The 17,072-nt window shown below is 34.7% G+C and overlaps 1 non-coding gene across 1 annotated transcript; it reads left to right on the forward strand.

The window, feature by feature from the left end:
- Positions 1-2,387: 2,387 nt before the first annotated feature.
- LOC112719209 (small nucleolar RNA R71) lies at positions 2,388-2,495 on the forward strand. Its single transcript, XR_003161520.1, has one exon. It is a non-coding gene; the product is annotated as a small nucleolar RNA R71 (small nucleolar RNA).
- The last annotated feature ends 14,577 nt before the right edge of the window (positions 2,496-17,072 follow it).

Here is a 17,072-nt window from a genome sequence, read left to right on the forward strand (position 1 = left end):
GTGGTGTTTAGGTTGTGTGAAAATGAAGGAGTGAAGATGGGTTTATATAGGAGAGGGGAAGGGTGATTTTCGGCCAAGTGAGGGTGGGTTTGGGTGGGAAAGTGGTTTGAATTTGAATGGTGGGGTAGGTGGGGTTTTATGAAGGATGGATGTGAGTGGTGAAGAGAAAGATGGGATTTGATAGGTGAAGGGTGTTTGGGGAAGAGGTGTTGAGGTGATTAGTGAGTGGGTGAAGAAGAAGAGAGAGAGTGGTGGGGTAGGAGGGGATCCTGTGGGGTCCACAGATCCTGAGGTGTCAAGGAAAAGTCATCCCTGCACCAAATGGCAAGCAAAATTGCGTTTCTAGCCATTTCTGACGTTAAACGCCGGGCTGGTGCCCATTTCTGGCGTTTAACGCCAGCTTCTTGCCCTTTTCTGGCGTTTAACGCCAGTCTGGTGCCCTTTTCTGGCGTTAAACGCCCAACAGCTAGCCTCACTGGCGTTTAAACGCCAGCATGCTCTCCTCCAGGGTGTGCTATTTTTCTTTCTGTTTTTCATTCTGTTTTTGCTTTTTTCATTGATTTTGTGACTTCTCATGATCATCAACCTACAAAAAACATAAAATAACAAAAGAAAATAGTTAATTATAAAACATTGGGTTGCCTCCCAACAAGCGCTTCTTTAATGTCATTAGCTTGACAGAGGACTCTCATGGAGCCTCACAGATGTTCAGAGCAATGTTGGAACCTCCCAACACCAAACTTAGAGTTTGAATGTGGGGGTTCAACACCAAACTTAGAGTTTGGTTGTGGCCTCCCAACACCAAACTTAGAGTTTGACTGTGGGGGCTCTGTTTGGCTCTGTTTTGAGAGAAGCTCTTCATGCTTCCTCTCCATGATGATAGAGGGATATCCTTGAGCCTTAAACACCAAGGATTCTTCATTCACTTGAATGATCAACTCTCCTTTATTAACATCAATCACAGCCTTTGTTGTGGCTAGGAAGGGTCTGCCAAGGATGATGGATTCATCCATGCACTTCTCAGTCTCTAGGACTATGAAATCAGCAGGGATGTAATGGTCTTCAACTTTTACCAGAACATCCTCTACAAGTCCATAGGCTTGTTTTCTTGAATTGTCTGCCATCTCTAGTGAGATTTTTGCAGCTTGCACCTCAAAGATCCCTAACTTCTCCATTACAGAGAGAGGCATGAGGTTTACACTTGACCCTAAGTCACACAAGGCCCTCTTGAAGGTCATGGTGCCTATGGTACAAGGTATTGAAAACTTCCCAGGGTCCTGTCTCTTTTGAGGCAGTTTCTGCCTAGACAAGTCATCCAGTTCTTTGGTGAGCAAAAGGGGTTCATCCTCCCAAGTCTCATTTCCAAATAACTTGTCATTTAGCTTCATGATTGCTCCAAGGTATTTAGCAACTTGCTCTTCAGTGACATACTCATCCTCTTCAGAGGAAGAATACTCATCAGAGCTCATGAATGACAGAAGTAAGTTCAATGGAATCTCTATGGTCTCATTTTGAGCCTCAGATTCCCATGGTTCCTCATTGGGGAACTCATTGGAGGTCAGTGGACGTCCATTAAGGTCTTCCTCAGTGGCGTTCACTGCCTCTTCTTCCTCCCAAAATTCGGCCATGTTGATGGCTTTGCACTCTCCTTTTGGATTTTCTTCTGTATTGCTTGGGAGAGTACTAGGAGGGAGTTCAGTAATTTTCTTGCTCAGCTGACCCACTTGTGCCTCCAAGTTTCTAATGGAGGACCTTGTTTCAGTCATGAAACTTTGAGTGGTTTTGATCAGATCAGAGACCATGGTTGCTAAGTCAGAGGTATTCTGCTTAGAACTCTCTGTCTGTTGCTGAGAAGATGATGGAAAAGGCTTGCTATTGCTAAACCTGTTTCTTCCACCATTATTGTTGTTGAAACCTTGTTGAGGTCTCTGTTGATCCTTCCATAAGAGATTTGGATGATTTCTCCATGAAGGATTATAGGTGTTTCCATAGGGTTCTCCCATGTAATTCACCTCTTCCATTGAAGGGTTCTCAGGATCATAAGCTTCTTCCTCAGATGAAGCTTCCTTAGTACTGCTTGGTGCATTTTGCATTCCAGACAGACTTTGAGAAATCATATTGACTTGTTGAGTCAATATTTTGTTCTGAGCCAATATGGCATTCAGAGTGTCAATCTCAAGAATTCCTTTCTTCTGACTAGTCCCATTGTTCACAGGATTTCTTTCAGAAGTGTACATGAATTGGTTATTTGCAACCATTTCAATCAGCTCTTGAGCTTTTGTAGGCGTCTTCTTCAGATGAAGAGAGCCTCCAGCAGAGCTATCCAAAGACATTTTGGATAGTTCAGAGAGATCATCATAGAAAATACCTATGATGCTCCATTCAGAAAGCATATCAGAAGGACACTTTCTGATTAATTGTTTGTATCTTTCCCAAGCTTCATAGAGGGATTCTCCTTCCTTCTGTCTGAAGGTTTGGACTTCCACTCTAAGCTTACTCAATTTTTGAGGTTGAAAGAACTTTACCAAGAAGGCATTGACTAGCTTTTCCCAAGAGTCCAGGCTTTCTTTAGGTTGAGAGTCCAACCATGTCCTAACTCTGTCTCTTACAGCAAAAGGGAATAGCATCAGTCTGTAGACCTCAGGGTCAACCCCATTAGTCTTGACAGTGTCACAGATTTGCAAGAATTCAGCTAAAAACTGATGAGGATCTTCCAATGGAAGTCCATGGAACTTGCAATTATGTTGCATTAGAGAAACTAATTGAGGCTTAAGCTCAAAGTTGTTTGCTCCAATGGCAGGGATAGAGATGCTTCTCCCATAAAAGTCGGGAGTAGGTGCAGTAAAGTCACCCAGCACCTTCCTTGCATTGTTGGCATTGTTGTTGTTTTCGGCTGCCATAGGTTCTTCTTCTTTGAAGATTTCTGTTAGGTCCTCTACAGAGAGTTGTGCTTTGGCTTCTCTTAGCTTTCTCTTCAAGGTCCTTTCAGGTTCAGGATCAGCCTCAACAAGAATGCTTTTGTCTTTGTTCCTGCTCATAAGAAAGAGAAGAGAACAAGGAAATATGGAATCCTCTATGTCACAGTATAGAGATTCCTTGAGGTGTCAGAAGAAAAAGAAAAATGGAAGGCAGAAGTAGAAAATTCGAACTCATCAAAGGAGATGGAGTTCGAATTTTGCATTAAGGAATAGTGTTAGTCCATAAATAGAAGGATGTGAGAAGAAGGGAAACAATTTTCGAAAATTAAGTAAAATATTTTGAAAACATTTTGAAAAACCTTAATTGATTTTCGAAAATCAAGGGTGGAAAAGAAATCAAGTGATTTTTGAAAAAGATTTTGAAATTAGAGATCAAAAAAATATTTGATTGAAAATTATTTTGAAAAAGATGTGGTTAAGAAGATATGATTGATTTTAAAAAGATGTGATTGAGAAGATATGATTTGAAAAACATTTTGAAAAGATTTGATTTTGAAAATTAATGACTTGGCTATCAAGAAAAGATATGATTCAAACATTAAACCTTTCTCAACAGAAAAGGTAACATACTTGAAATGTTGATTCAAATCATTAATTGATAGCAAGTATTTTTGAAAATAGAAAGAAATCAATTTTGAAAAGATATGATTGAAAAGATATGATTTGAAAAAGATTTGATTTTGAAAAACTTTGAAAACCTGAAAAAAATTGTACTGAAAAGCAGAATCTTCCCTCTTGTGCCATCCTGGCATTAAACGCCCAGAATGGTGCACATTCTGGCGTTTAACGCCCAAAAATCTACCCTTTTGGGCGTTAAACGCCCATCCAGGTACCCTGGCTGGCGTTTAAACGCCAATCTGTCCTTCTCCACTGGGCGTTTTGAATGCCCAGCTTTTTCTGTATAATTCCTCTGCAGTATGTTCTGAATCTTCAATTCTCTGTATTATTGACTTGAAAAGACACAAATTAAAAATATTTTTGGATTTTTAATAATGAAGAATAATCAAAATGCAACTAAAATCAAATAACAATGCATGCAAGACACCAAACTTAGCAGTTTGTATACTGCTGACACTAATGAGACACATAAACACTCAAGTCAAAAGAATTCAAAGATCAGAGTAAGAAATCATCAAGAATTACTTGAAGATTCTCAAGACACATGAATGTATGCAATTGATACCAAACTTAAAATGAAACTCTAGACTCAAAAATGTTTTTGGATTTTATGATTCTGTAAAATTTTTTTGTGCTTTTTTTTTCGAAAATAAAGTGGAAAAAGGTATCAAAATTCTTAATGAGAATTCCAGGAATCATGCAATGTTAGTCTAAAGCTTCAGTCTAAAGGAATTAGACATGGTCAGCCAAGCTTCAGCAGAACATTGCATTCAAGAGCTAAATTGATGAAGATCAATCAGCTTTGGTGATGATAAGAACATCACCTTGAAACACTAGAATTCATCCTTAAGAACTCTGAAGAAAAAAAAATACCTAATCTAAGCAACAAGATGAACCGTCAGTTGTCCAAACTCAACAATCCCCGGCAACGGCGCCAAAAACTTGGTAGCGCGAAATTGTGAACAATACTTTTCACAACTCTCATAATCCCCGGTCATGAACCCCAAAAACTTGGTGTTCAATACCATGGCATTACACAACTTCGCACAACTAACCAGCAAGTGCACTGGGTCGTCCAAGTAATAAACCTTACGCGAGTAAGGGTCGATCCCACGGAGATTGTTAGTATGAAGCAAGCTATGGTCATCTTGTAAATCTTAGTCAGGCAGACTTAAATGGATATGGTGATGAACGAAAATAACACAAAGGTAAAGATAGAGATACTTATGTAATTCATTGGTAGGAACTTCAGATAAGCGCATGAAGATGCCTTCCCTTCCGTCTCTCTGCTTTCCTACTGTCTTCATCCAATCCTTCTTATTCCTTTCCATGGCAAGCTTGTGTAGGGTTTCACCGTTGTCAATGGCTACCTCCCATCCTCTCAGTGAAAACGATTGCTAATGCTCTGTCACAGCATGCGGAATTCAGCTGTCGGTTCTCGGTCAGGCCGGAATAGAATCCATTGATTCTTTTGCGTCTGTCACTAACGCCCCGCCTGCTAGGAGTTTGAAGCACGTCACAGTCATTCAATCATTGAATCCTACTCAGAATACCACAGACAAGGTTAGACCTTCCGGATTCTCTTGAATGCCGCCATCAGTTCTTGCCTATACCACGAAGACTCTAATCTCACGGAATGGTTGGCTCGGTTGTCAGGCGAGCACTCGGTTGTCAGGCGATCAACCATGCATCGTGCAATCAGGAATCCAAGAGATATTCACTAGAGCCTTGGTTGCTTGTAGAACAAAAGTGGTTGTCAGTCACCTTGTTCATGGGTGAGAATGGTGATGAGTGTCACGGATCATCACATTCATCAAGTTGAAGAACAAGTGATATCTTAGAACAAGAACAAGCGGAATTGAATGGAAGAACAATAGTAATTGCATTAATACTCGAGGTACAGCAGAGCTCCACACCTTAATCTATGGTGTGTAGAAACTCCACCGTTGAAAATACATAAGAACAGGGTCTAGGCATGGCCGAATGGCCAGCCTCCCAATGATCTAAGATAGCATAAAAATGAAGATAGCTACCAAAGTCTGATCTAAGAACTAGATGTCCCAAGATGAAAATACAATAGTAAAAGGTCCTACTTATAGAAAACTAGTAGCCTAAGATTTACAGAGATGAGTAAATGATATAAAAATCCACTTCCGGGCCCACTTGGTGTGTGCTTGGGCTGAGCAATGAAGCATTTTCGTGTAGAGACTCTTCTTGGAGTTAAACGCCAGCTTTTATGCCAGTTTGGGCGTTTAACTCCCATTTGGGTGCCAGTTCCGGCGTTTAACGCTGGAAATCTTGAAGGTGACTTTGAACGCCGGTTTGGGCCACCAAATCTTGGGCAAAGTATGGACTATCATATATTGATGGAAAGCCCAGGATGTCTACTTTCCAACGCCGTTGAGAGCGCGCCAATTGGGCTTCTGTAGCTCCAGAAAATCCACTTCGAGTGCAGGGAGGTCAGAATCCAACAGCATCTGCAGTCCTTTTTAGTCTCTGAATCAGATTTTTGCTCAGGTCCCTCAATTTCAGCCAGAAAATACCTGAAATCACAGAAAAACACACAAACTCATAGTAAAGTCCAGAAAAGTGAATTTTAACTAAAAACTAATAAAAATATACTAAAAACCAACTAGATCATACTAAAAACATACTAAAAACAATGCCAAAAAGCGTACAAATTATCCGCTCATCACAGCCTTATTTCCAGAGGAGCAGGAGGAGGCCCAAAATGTGGAAGTAGGGGAGACCCTTGAAGATGAAGGAGTAGTTGAAGGGAGTTTTCATGGAAAAAAATCATCAAGGAGGAGTACGATTTTATACTAAAATAACTGGACAAAGCCACAATAGTTAAAGAGGAAGAAGTGGTTGAAGACTCGAGAGATGCGGAACCTCCATGGGAAGGTCAAGTCATAGAGCCTCCTTCCAAAATGCTTGAAATTGATCTTGAGGAGGGTGTACAACTTCCAAGGCATATCATGGTTGAAGACTTGGAAGAGGTTGATCAAGAGATGGAGATTCAAGAAGAAGAAGCACAACCTCCCACGCCTTTGGTAAGCAATGAAGAAGAGATTGAATTGGAAGAAAGCTAACAAGAGGAAGAGGTTGATATTGAAGAAGCTTGCAAAGAGGTGGAAGTTATCCAGGAAGAACACAAGGGAATGGAACTTGCAAGATCACTAGAAACACCTCTCCCAAGGCCAGTACCATCCAATATAACATTCAAGTGGGTAAAATTCCTATCCTTAACCTTTACTTTCCCACTTGAATATGGGCTACTGGAGACGGATGGTCAACTTAGAGCTCTTTGTGGCATTACGAGTAAGAGGAAGATGGTTAGTGGTAAGAGTTGTCCTGCAAGGTTCAACATGGTTGCATGCTCCAAGTTGAAGTGCAAGGATTGGTGCAGAGCTCAATTAAATGGGTCTAGAAGGTTGTTTGGAACAATGATGATCAACACAAAGACGGGTGCAAAAGCAAGGTTTGGGACCCCAGAATTCATTCCAACAATCAACACTCTTGGGGCCTTGTCACTTGCTTTAACTTGCTTGAAGACTCTTTGCGCCTAGTTTGGGATCCCGGAGGCTATTGGAATTGCAAATATTGGTGGGGATTCCTGGACGAGTTCAAGCATAAGCCGCCATGACAAGGAGCTCACCACATGTCCAACTTAAGGACTTTAACTAAAAGTGCTAGGTGGGAGACAACCCACCATGGTATGATCATTCCTTTTCATTCTTAGTTTTATTTTGTTTTATTTTTATTAGTGTTCATTCATTCATTCATTCAGCATCTTTACATGCATTCTGCATTAAAAAAAAGAAGAGGGGATCGACGCGCCAGCGCCTAGTGTGCATACACGTCTTTTGTGGATGTGAAAGGGGTTAGATTGAAAAGAGAGTGGCACCGGAGCTGGGCGAAAAACGTACCTTAGGCAGAATCCTACCCACGCGCAAGCGTACTTACACATGCACGCCGTTTCCACTTTTGGCGACCCACATGTCCGCGTGGTTGGGAAAATTGGCGTAAAACCTTGTTTTACCCGAGAGTTATGCTGGACTGGGGCTGGTACTGTGCTCAAGGCACAAAATTACCGACGCGTACCCGTCCCTGATGCGTGCGCATCCTTTTCCACACATGGCCACCCACGCGTCCGCGCACTGTGCGCCTTCGCGCCCTTTCTATTCTCTCCATGCACGCATACGCATCCTTGATGTGTACGCGTCACCTTAACCATAAGGCCACGAAGCGTGCACATACATGACGCGCACACATTGCACGTGTTTTCGACACCAATGCAAGGTTACAGAGAGTTGTGCATGTGCGGTGCTGGCCTCACGAGTGAGGCACCACCTTGGCCACGTGCAAGTGTACTGGACGCGTCCGCGTCCCCTTTCATTTGTGCACATCCGTGCATCTGCACGCAGTACGCATGTGCGTCACATGCACCGCCCAGTTCCGTCTTCTTACTTCTTTCTCCCTACCTCTTTCTTCTTCCTTTCTCACTTTCTTCTCCTCCCCTCTCATCCTTATTCCCCTTCTATTCTTCTATTTGTAACATTTGCATACTCACATTCATGGCATTTTAACTTCATTGTTTCTTCTCCCTTTCTTTCTATATCTGTTGTTCTCACATTGGTGTTAAAAAGTTTCTTACTCAACTGTTGCATATTTCTTGCATTATTTTGGGTGCTCCTTGAATTGTTTGCTATTTAGTTGCCATGTCCTATTCTTCTATTATTTTCTCACTTACATGTTGTAGCTACCATGAAGTTGAGAACCTTATTATTTGGCACTAGCCCACAGATATTTTATTTCTTTTCATATCTTTGCTTGTGGGTTCTTTCCTTTCCTTTTTCTCTTCTTTCAGGATGGCCACCAAGAGGGAAAAGGGAAAGTTTCTAACTGGAGCATTAAACAAGTCTGCTGCACAATCTTTAGAGATAGGCACCAGTTGGATCAACCCGCCCACTTGCGCATCTCATCATGCACTGAGGACGGTGCAATCTTTAAGTGTGTGGAGGTCGATACCGACTTCCGTAGGTTAGTTAGTTCCTTCTCAACACAAATGTGAGATTTTTTTGTTAGGTTATTGTTGCATTTGCAAGTTTGATTGCATGTTTGTTTGTTTTTGTGCATATTCTACCACTGCTTGGTTGAAATGATGAATTCTTCTTCAAGAAACTTCTTATAGCATTTTACTAATTTGAATAAAATTTTTGTTAAACTTGTTTGAAGAAATAATATATTGGAACATGGTTTAGAGCTCGAACACACAAAACTAGTGAGATTTTGAGCCTAGTTGATTGGTTGCATTTTATCAACCAATATTTTGTTTTGGTGTGTGTTGTTCTCTCTAAAATTGTGATCTATATCTTGCTTAATTCTATATTTCTATGGTTTGATGTATGCATGCACTTATATGATTGAGGCCTTTGTTTCTCTGAGCTTACATACCCATATGGCCTTACCCTTTCATTATCCCTTGAAACCAATCTTGAGCCTATTTTATCCCATTGATTCTTTACTTTACCACATCACTAACTCTAAGCGGAAAACAATAATGTCCCTAATTTGAATCCTTGGTTAGCTTAGACTAGTGAGAGTGCTCACGAAATAAATGTGGTAAAATTAGGTTGGAAATATTTGGTTTGAGAATTGGGTGTTGTGTAGTCTTGAGAGAATATGAACAAGAATGTTAAGCACATGCTTATGCATGCAATACTTTAATCATATGCATTGAGAAAAAACATAAGAAAAAAAAGAGAAATGAAAAAAAATATGAGAAAAAGAAAAGAAAAAAAAGAGCAAATAATAAATAGGGGACAAAATGCCCCAAGTTAAATTTGGGATGTTTGAGTATGTGCAAAACATGGTTAATGGATAAGTTAGGTTGTGTATTTTGATTACATGGATGGTCCTAAGTTAGGTGGGAAGTTTAGGTTAATTAAGGGTTCAGATTCTAGTCCACTTGACCAAATACAATCCTACCTTGACCCTAACCCCATTACAACCCTTAAAAGACCTCTTGATATGTGTATCTGTGCATTAATTCTTTGTTGATTGGTAGAAGAAGAGCAAGCCTTATAAAGCAAGATTAGTAGAGAATTGAGAGAATCGAACCTTAAACACCTGAGCGATTAGAGTGTATACACATCCAGTGAGGGTTCGATGCTCGATTCCTTGTTCCCGGCTTTCATAAGCTATATTCTTTTGCAAGTTTACTTGTACCTTATTTTATGATTTGAATTAGTGAGATCCAGTTCATATTTCTTCTTGAAGGATTTGCAACGAGGATTTATTGTGAATTCTAGAACACACGAGAATCCGTTCATCAAGCAACCTAGATACCGCAGTCATTACAATTTAGTTAAATGTGTGATTGTACTACTTTATCAGTTTAACCAAATACATGATTCGTACATAACAAATTTACTAGACATGAAAGTAAATTTTTTTTAAAATAATATTACTTACGAGCCTTTCCTCTGTTGTGGTAGGTCAGATGGTTCCACGATACGAAACTTAGAAATCCGAGGTACAGTGATTTCACTAGAATTGTAGAAAAATTTGTGTTCTAACATTCGTTCAATGAATATAGCCTGTGTGACATAAAATATGGTTGGATACTGTGTAGCGCAAGCAATGTAACAGGTTAATTTTGTTTACCTGTCTAAAATGGTTAGATTATAAAAAATTTAAAAATTATTAAATCGATATTAGTGTTAACAAATGAACCTTAATTTCAAATTAAACAAACGACTAAATCACTTACAAACCAAATATAGCAACGATCTTAAAATACAAATTCAAATCGTAATTTTAAATGATGTGGTGTCCTTTTTTTCGTTATATACAAAACATTCAAAATTAATAGAGAATAAAAGTTGAAAAATTTTACTTTTTAAAAAAATAAAACTGGAGTACTTACCATAGTTTCAACTGATAATATTCTACCATAGTTTTTATCTGGTATTTTACAAGAATCAAGCACAAACGATCCTCAGGAACCAATCCTTATTGAGGTCGTTAATGGGGATAAAAATCCACTTATTTACAAAATAATGAGGATTGTGAGTCTATGCTATTAAGATAAATCTACAATTTGGATTAAATAAAACATATTTTATTTACTAAAAATTAAAGGACTTACCCTTGGCAAGTACTCAATCTTATACAAGTAGTTATCTGCATATTGTTCTCTTAGTTGATTGGGTGCTCTGGACCATGTAAGTGCTAGTTGGTGATTATATTGTCATAAAAAATATGACATCAAATTATTCATATGCTGCTTGAAACTTAAACCAAACAAAATATCAAATACAAATTTTCTCGGGGTATTCTTGCACTAAAACTTACCAAAAAGGTTGTTGGCAGAAACCATATGGATGACAATTTGTTAAGCTTTTTTATACTCTTGTGTGAGAATGCACGTAACAGAATCTATAACCTACAAACAAATACATTTATATCTTTTTAATCATATGATACATAACATTAACATTTTGTACTTTTCATGTTAAATAATAAAAAATAAATATTTACAACTTGGATGACTTGTTCTCCTGGAATTAAGGTGGCTAAACTTTCTCTATTTGCATATGAGGTACGAGTTGACACCAAACTTCATCCCTTTACGAATACACATGCAAATATATAGTTCTGGAAATTGTTGTTACCGAAGTATAAAATAGACTTGCATCAAATCAAATAGCGTTATAAGGATTTACCGATTAACTTGGAACTTTAAATCCGGGACAAAAATATAAGCGGCCCAAGCAAGCTCATCCGTCGTTAGAATCATGTCCTCTAGTGTTCTAAAACTAAGGGGCATCCACGGCAAACATGAAGCCGTCATCATGTGTAATCAAACAATAAAATTAAAAACAATAATACTAAACAATGTAATTACAATACAAGTTCATGTTTTTATACACATACCTGTGGAATTTTCGGGCCACATGAACAGCGCCAACGCAAATGATGAGGTACCCTTTTTACTAATATATATTCCCATATTTGAATTTCAATCTAATTCAGATGATATTCGTGGGGAGATATTTGGTTTGAAGAGCTCCTCGAGAGTAACGTCGTTTGCGTGCTTATCAGAATTGTTGCTAGGGGAGAATTTGTGTAGGGTGGGTTGTACAACTGTTTTATAACATTCTTCGGATCAAATAAATTTTCCCATTATTTTATCTATGTCAACTTTGTTATCAGCTTTTGAGTTATTGATATTTGTTGTATTATTAATAGCTAAATTTTTTATCTACGGATTGTCCGATCTAGTTCTATTAACAGCATACAATGGATAAGCCATTTGTGTTTGTTTTTCGATGATTTTTGTCAGAGAGGTTATGGCTATTGTCATCTTATCAACTGCATTAGTAAAAATAATTTCACACTGGTAGTGGTACTATTTGTAGTTGCGTGGTGAGTGAGCTTCAACGTGTTGAGACTGGTTCTTGTTAAGGGGTGAGTTCACCTCCTTTTGTTTCTTGTTACCCGTATTTAAACTTCCATGAAAGCTATATTTTAAATGTTGCACATAACACACAAATTACGAATATATATTTAAAACATCAACAAATACTAAATAATTAATAAACCTTAATATCGTATTCTAAAGAGTACATAAAACTTAATGAAAATTAATTCATATAAAAAATTTATCACAAAGACTGTACTTTATTTTTTCCTTTATAACTAAAAAAATACAGTTTATATCTTTTAGGCATTACAATATCAAAAATAATAAAATTGAAAGCATAAACATATAGAGTTTTTATTCTAAAATATTCATAGTCATAAACATAGAGCATATATGAGTAGTGTAGCTTTTTGAAGTTGAAAAAATAATTACATTGTTCTTCACGAAACATACGCTAAAATATTAATCTAATACATTTTTCCACGAGTTATGTTGCAGAATAATTATTTACACAGGGAAGAATGATTTATGATTTAAAAATTGTAATTAAAAACAATCTACAAAATCTCAGAAAATGTTTAAAATCTTGTACTAAAGATATGTACTAATAAATAATAAAATGATTTTTTTCTATTATATTAAATAGTACAGAATAATAATTAAGTATTAAATTAATGTTAAGAAAAACATAAAATTGGACTTAGATCTATTATTCACATAGACCGATCATAATATAACGACCATATTCTGTTGGAGAATAAAGTTGGATCGGTTACCTTGATGATGTATCTATTATTTGCTTCGGTATTTTTTTCCTCTGCTTTGTCCTATTCTTGTCCATGACATTTATACAAGGCTCTGACGATTCGCTTGTGACATTGATGGTAGATCTATCTCTTCTCTTACTCGGCTTCCTTCCTCTCCCCCTCGAAGACATGTTTTTGTCATAATAGTTAATTCAAGTTAAAATTAACTAAGATTTTTCTCATATGAATAGTTGAATTATAAAAACTTTTGACTATCTATGATCTAGGTGCTCCGAATTTATAAGGGCTAATGTTGAATATATTCCATAAATTATAATTTCAAATATTAAATTTTGTACAAATCAATTTTAAAGTGATGAAATCCAATTTGTTTTAAATATACATAATGTTGGCAACATTTGAAAAATACACTCAATTATCAAATTTAACTGATAGTTTTCTTTTAAATTTTTTTAAAAATATCATTCAAATATTACAGCTTGATAAAAGTATGTTAATTATTATTGAAAACAACGATTTCTTTTCTGTTACATTATTTTCTGTTCAACCGGGAACCGACGAAGAAAACAGTCTGGTCCAACATGTGAAACTGACAAATTAAATAGTGGTTGAAAACTGTTGAACCGGCCTGTTATCCACCCTTTTTCAGCACTCACGTTACGAATAACGCGACACCATGACTGGTTGTGCAACTAGGAGTAGTTCAAAGAGGTCGTAACGTCAATTTTTTTAATAATTCATTTGGTGACTAATTTTATTTTATTTTAAATTTATTCCTTCCATACCTTACCTTTTTTTATGTCTATGCGTTAGCAATTATTTATTAAATTTTATCCGATTATTAACTTATTTAATTATCAATCTGACATTATTCATGTGTTTTTTTTTTGAAGATTAAATTCAACGCATAAAAAAGAGATGGAAAAGAAAACCACATAGAATGAAATCATCACCGCGAAAAATGCTGTTTGTGATGTATCTTCTAGGTAAATCTCAATTATGTATTTCTGATTAAAACTACACATTATGAAAAAAGTATCTAAATTGTATATAATTTGTTCCAGGTAGTATGTGTAACCTTTTATTTTTTAAAATCTACACCACCGTGGTAGCACGATTTATATGCAACTAATTATTCCACACCCTCTACTATAATTAACATGTAACGACCTATCCCACGCTACCAAAGCACAAATCAAAAGAATATGCGTACCTTTGTGATAAAAATAATCCTATTACTTTTAAATTAAAATGTCGTGGTTCTAAAACATGATAAAAGTATATTATATTCAATTCTAAGATTATTAATGAATGTACTTATATTCCTTTCAAAATAATTTACAATAGCATGAGCGTTAATCATAATTTCAAAATTTTAACAAAAATGAATACGATATTTATTCAAAATATTATAATTTAAATATTTTACATACATGTACTTGTATTGATTAATACAAATCATTTATTTAAATTAAACCATCAAACTGATGAGAGTACATATTTTTAAAAATTTTAATTTAAAAAATTCCATTGTGTTTATTGTGTAGATAAAATTTAACTGTTTCAAGTCGTTATTTTTTTAAAAATCGACTAAATAAAATTAATGAAATGAATATAATAATACAATGTAAACAACTTTATAAAACTAAATTAAATTTATTAATTTGAATTATATCTATTTAAATTTTAGATAATACAATAAAAAATCCTAAAAAATGTGATTTTACTTTGTTTCGAGATTTAAATTATTTTTTTATGTTTTAGGATTGAATAAAAACCGCTGATTAAGTTGGTTCAATATACTACATAATTTTGTTTATTCTTAATAATTTTAAATTGTAATATAGGTTTAAGCACAATTAAAAGTAAACATTTAACTACATTTTCTCAATTTAAATGGATCAATTTGATTTCATAATAAAAAATATATCCCTGGTGCTTAATTTAACATGATGGCTATACATAGATCCTAAAAGTTTTTTTATTTAATTAAAATAAAAGATAATCAAATTTATTTGATTCTCCTAAATGAAAATTGAAAACATAAAATCTCCTAAATCAATGTATATGAACATGGTAGGGCATAGAGTTTTATCTTTTTTTTTTTCGACCTAAATCAGCATAGACTAACATGATCTACGTGCTACTAACAAATCCATCCCAACCTAGCACGATTTACGTTTAAAACCCGACCTCAACCTTAATTCAACTTAGCACGACATATGTATATTGATCACTTATCTTACATAAACAAATTTACCTAAATTTTATTTTATAATCATATTTTTCTAACAACCACCATAGCTTCCTATTTTAATTTACTTTGTACATTAGTTATTTTACATTAAAAAATATTCACCAATTTTTCTTTACTTTTAAACTCCAATAACAATAATTTTTTTATAGAGTACTTTCAAGTTTTTTATGGTCAAACAAAAATTAAAATATGGTAATCTCAGCAAATATGTTACGATTTAAGCCATGTTAAATAAGTAATCATATATTTGAGTACATTAAAAATATTTTTAATTTATATCATATTGTAATTATTTTCTATTTTATTACAATTTTTATGGCTCATTTATCAAAATACTATTTTTTTATGAAAAAATATCTTTAACGGATTATACTGTGTAGTATTTTATCATAACATTTGATTTTGATAAAAATACATCATTTTATATTAGTATAACATCAATTAATTAATTAATACGTTAAGTTTTTAAATGTAATAATATTTGAAATACTATGTTAATCTAATTAATTAATTAAAATTTTTTTAAATATCAATTACGTATAAAAGAGTGGTATGCCGAACAAAAAATCTTATATACTATCTCTTTATTCTTCTAAAAACGTAAGATGTTTCATTCCACTAGTCATTGTTGAAGAAATACTTAATACTAATAAATTGCAACATTTCAATTAGTCGGGCTAAAGCATTAAGATTTATCGATTTGTAAGTAAATCGCGGACAGGTTTGCTAGTTACATCTTGGTTAAAATTTGAACCGTATTAATAATTTTTATGCATAAATTTATTAATTAACCATGACTAAATATTTAAAATTAACAACTATATAATTTTACAATAATAAAAGTCAATTGTCTTACGATTATTTTTTTAGTATTCGTTTATTAGTTTTATTTTTTATATTTTAAGACTATGTAAATTAAATTATTATTAAATAGATTCTTCTTATGCTATTTTTTTGGTATTTTCTCACAAGGAGAGACCTATATGACAGTCTAAAACAAAAGAAACTGTTAACTATAATTTAATTTCGTACTTGTGTAGCCAAACTCTTTCCAAGGAGAATACACAAGCCTCCCTCAACAATTTATTTGTCAGCAATCAACATTTAAATTTATTCTCAGATCCTATGTATTAGTGTTTAACTGAATACATTGATTCAAAGATTTTGACGGTGAAACAAGAGGTCCAAAGGACGATACACCAAGAGTTTCAAAATTTGGCCCAGACATTAACTCCTCCTACAAATAGGGTAATGTCTACTTCTGGAGGTGAAAAAGCAAATGGCAATAGGGTAAGTAACAAAAATTAGTTATCTTTGTTTTAAGTATTTTTTAACGTTTGCCAACAGCAAATTTCATGGTTAATAGTAAGTGAATATAGTAACATATGAACAATAAAAAACTGTGTTTAATAAAACTAAAAATGATCAAAATAAATATTTGTAATGTATACATTTAATATGCAGCCAACTAATCGTGATTGACAACTGTATAAGTTGGATGTCGGCAAATGTGAAGTTGAAAGGTTGCGTTCATTGACAATACCAATAAATAAAAATTATTTTATTAAGATTATGTTCAGTATGAATAATTTGCGTATGATTTCATAATTATTTATATTTCAGTTAACGTTTGAAATCCCCAAAGAAATGCTCGTTAATGAAGAAGAAGCAATGGTAGCTATATATTTATATAATGCTAATGACTCCCCCGAGTAAGTATCTTGTTAATATACATATAGATAAAGTTGTTAGACATTTTATTTCATGTGGTAAGATTATTATTATTATTATTATTATTATTATTATTATTATTATTATTATTATTATTATTATTATTTTACAACAGCGAAGAAATACTTGTACATAAAGGTGTAGATGGTTGTAGAAGATCATTCGATACACTTAAGCCTATGCGATAGATAGATGCTAATGTAAAACTCTAAATTGCACTTTAAATTTTTTATTTTTAAACCTCTTATACTAATTTTATTTGTTATCTTTAATCTTTCTAGATATTAACA

The sequence above is a fragment of the Arachis hypogaea genome, chromosome 10, assembly GCF_003086295.3.
Source record: "Arachis hypogaea cultivar Tifrunner chromosome 10, arahy.Tifrunner.gnm2.J5K5, whole genome shotgun sequence".
Taxonomy (NCBI): domain Eukaryota; kingdom Viridiplantae; phylum Streptophyta; class Magnoliopsida; order Fabales; family Fabaceae; genus Arachis; species Arachis hypogaea.